The sequence below is a fragment of the Solanum tuberosum genome, unplaced genomic scaffold (assembly GCF_000226075.1).
Source record: "Solanum tuberosum cultivar DM 1-3 516 R44 unplaced genomic scaffold, SolTub_3.0 scf00045, whole genome shotgun sequence".
NCBI lineage: Eukaryota > Viridiplantae > Streptophyta > Magnoliopsida > Solanales > Solanaceae > Solanum > Solanum tuberosum.
Window position 1 is genome coordinate 629880 of NW_006238972.1, and position 3482 is coordinate 633361.

Consider the following 3482-nt stretch of genomic DNA (forward strand, 5'->3'; position numbering starts at 1 on the left):
ATCTTGGTATCAGAGCAATCAGGTTTCTACACCTGGGAGCCAGAGAGAGGGTGAGAAAGAGAGATTGTAAAATGCAAGAAAGAAATCCTTTATCTTCAGATTTAAAAAAAAAAAATGGCAATGAACACCAATTCAAATTCTCAGCCTCTTCCAATCTTTAAAGGGGTGAATTATCAGTTTTGGAGTCTTAAGATGAAGACTCTTTTTAAGTCTCAAGAGCTATGGGACTTGGTGGAGAAAGGATTTCCAGACCCGGATGAAGGTCACACGCAACAGCTCCGGGAAAATCGTAGAAAGGATTCGAAGGCGCTGTTCTTGATTCAACAAGCCCTTCATGATGATATCTTTCCCAGAATTTCAGCAGCAGAGACATCCAATGAAGCTTGGGAAATTTTGCAGCAGGAATATATGGGAGATAAGAAGGTAATTGTAGTTAAATTGCAAACCTTACGTCGTGATTTTGAAACTCTAAGCATGAAAAATGGTGAATCCGTGCAAGACTATATGTCTCGAGTCTCTGCAATTGTTAATCTGATGAAGTCTTATGGAGAAAAGATTTCTGATGAAATTGTTGTAGCAAAGGTTTTGAGGTCTTTAACCAGTAAGTTTGAGCATGTGGTTGCTGCTATCGAAGAATCTAAGAACTTATCTGACTATTCGTTTGATGAATTAATGGGTTCTTTGTTAGCTCATGAAGATAGGCTAAACCGATCACACGAGAAGGTTGAAGAAAAAGCATTTCAGGTGAAAGAGGAGTCTTCTTTCTCCAAAGAAAAATCCTCAAATTTTTCTGGTAGAGGTCGAGGAAGAGGTGGATTTCGAGGCAGAGGTCGAGGCCGCAGCAGAGGTCGAGGACAATTTAGTGAGTCACGTCAGCCCAAGAGTGACTTACAATGCTGGTATTGCAAGAAGTCCGGCCACAGTGAAGCATATTGTTGGACCAAGCAAAGAGATGAACAGAAACATGCCAATCTCTCTGAAAAAGTTGAAGAGGAAAGTAAGTTGTTCATGGTTCATTCTCAAACTACTGACAATTCTGATGGTGTTTGGATTATTGATAGTGGCTGCTCGAATCATATGTCTGGTACAAAGTCTCTATTTAGAGATCTTGATGAGTCAAGAAAAAGTGAAGTTCGACTCGGTGACGACAAGCAAGTACGAGTTGAAGGCAGGGGTACAATAGCCATCAAAACAATGCAGGGTAATTCTAAACTTATCTGTGATGTGCAGTTTGTTCCTAGTTTGGCTTACAACTTGCTAAGTGTTGGACAATTGATGGTTAATGGTTACTCTGTTTTGTTTGATAATGATTCATGCATTGTTAGTGACAAGGAATCTGGTCAAACTGTTGCAATTGTACCTATGACTCAGAACAACATGTTTCCCCTTAATGTTTCAAATGTTGTTGAAAATTCGTTGGTTGCTAAAGGTGTTAATGAAACTCAACTTTGGCATCTTCGCTATGGTCATTTGAACATTAATGGGCTAAAATTGTTGACCAGAAAGAACATGGTGATTGGTTTACCGAAAGTGGGTGATCTTGAATTATGTGAAGCGTGCATATTCGGAAAACAAAGTAGAAAATCCTTTCCAGTAGGAAAATCCTGGAGGGCTAGTAGTTGTCTTGAGCTTGTGCATGCTGACTTGTGTGGGCCGATGAAAATTGAGTCTTTAGGTGGGAGTCGGTACTTTCTTCTGTTTACTGATGACTATAGCCGTATGAGCTGGGTTCACTTTCTCAAGTTCAAATCTGAAGCATTTGAGAATTTCAAGAAATTCAAGGACCTAGTGGAGAAGCAATCAGGCTACAACATAAAAGCTCTTCGCACAGATCGTGGTGGTGAATTTTTATCTGATGATTTTAATTTGTTTTGTGATGAGAATGGAATTCGCAGGGAGCTCACATCACCGTATTCGCCGCAACAAAATGGAGTCGCCGAGCGAAAAAATCGCACAGTGGTTGAGATGGCCAGAAGCCTACTTAATGGAAGGGGACTTCCAGTTCACTTTTGGGGAGAAGCAGTGGCTGCAGCTGTGTACCTCCTGAACTTGTCTCCAACAAAAGCTATTTTGAATCAAACTCCTTATGAAGCATGGACGGGACGAAAACCAAGAGTAAGCCACTTGAAAGTCTTTGGTTGCATAGCTTATGCTTTGGTTAATATACGTTCTAAACTAGATGAAAAATCAGAGAAATGCATTTTCATTGGTTATAGTCCTCAATCCAAAGCATATAGACTATATAATCCTACTAGTGGCAAAGTGATTATCAACAGGGATGTTGTTTTCAACGAAGAAGCAGCCTGGGAATGGAATGGCAAGAAAGAAGATTCGGTAATCCATATTCCGGTCCAACCAGAAGGAGAGTATACTACGAGTCTTGGTTCTATAGGTTTGGATCCTTCCTCTTCTTCCAGCAGTGATAGTATTAATTCTTCTCATGGTGGTAGCAGCAACAATTCTACTCCAATAAGATCACATTCCCACTCTCCATCTTCAACGTCATCTAGCGAAACGCCCCCAAACAAGTTTCGGTCGCTGGAAGATATTTATGCATCTTGCAGTTTTTCCTTGTTAGCTGCTGAACCAACATGTTATGAAGAAGCTGTAAAGCAACCTGAGTGGCAGAATGCAATGACTGAAGAGCTCTAGTCCATTGAGAAAAACCAAACCTGGGAGTTGGTCGATTTTCCTGAAGGGAAGAATGTTATCGGGCTAAAATGGATTTTCAAAGTGAAGTACAATGCTGATGGAAGTGTGAAAAGATATAAAGCCCGACTTGTTGCAAAAGGATATAGCCAGAAACAAGGCATCGACTTTGAAGAGACATTCTCACCAGTAGCTCGCTTTGAAACGGTTAGAACTACTCTAGCCTTGGCTGCTCAACTTGGTTGGCCTGTGTACCAATTTGATGTTAAGTCTGCCTTTCTAAATGGCGACTTACATGAAGAAGTATACGTCTCTCAACCTGAAGGTTTCATCTCTAGTGAAGGGGAAAGCAAAGTATACAGACTGAAGAAGGCATTGTATGGTCTGAAGCAAGCTCCACGGGCATGGTATAGCAAAATTGATACCTTTTTTCAAGAGCAGCAGTTCAGAAGAAGTGAGAATGAACCCACACTTTATGTGAAGAAGAGAGGTAATGGTGAATTTCTAGTCGTTTGTCTTTATGTCGATGATATTATATATATGGGCTCTTGTGAATCTATTGTTTCTGAATTTAAGAGTTTCATGATGGGTAAATTTGAAATGTCCGACTTGGGTATGCTGCATTATTTTCTTGGACTTGAGGTAAAACAAGGTTCGAATGGAATCTTTATTTCTCAAAGAAAATATGCTACTGAACTTTTACAAAAGTTCACCATGCTGAATTGTAATCCATCTCCCACGCCCATGAATACGAATGAGAAACTAGTACTTGATGATGGTACAGGCTCAGTAAATGCTTCTTATTTTAGAAGCTTGGTTGGTGGTCTAAACTA

At 40.2% G+C, this 3482-nt stretch overlaps 1 pseudogene; it reads left to right on the top strand.

The window, feature by feature from the left end:
* LOC102605268 (aspartic proteinase-like protein 2) overlaps nucleotides 1-3482 on the top strand; it is a 35840-nt pseudogene that overhangs the window by 26894 nt on the left and 5464 nt on the right.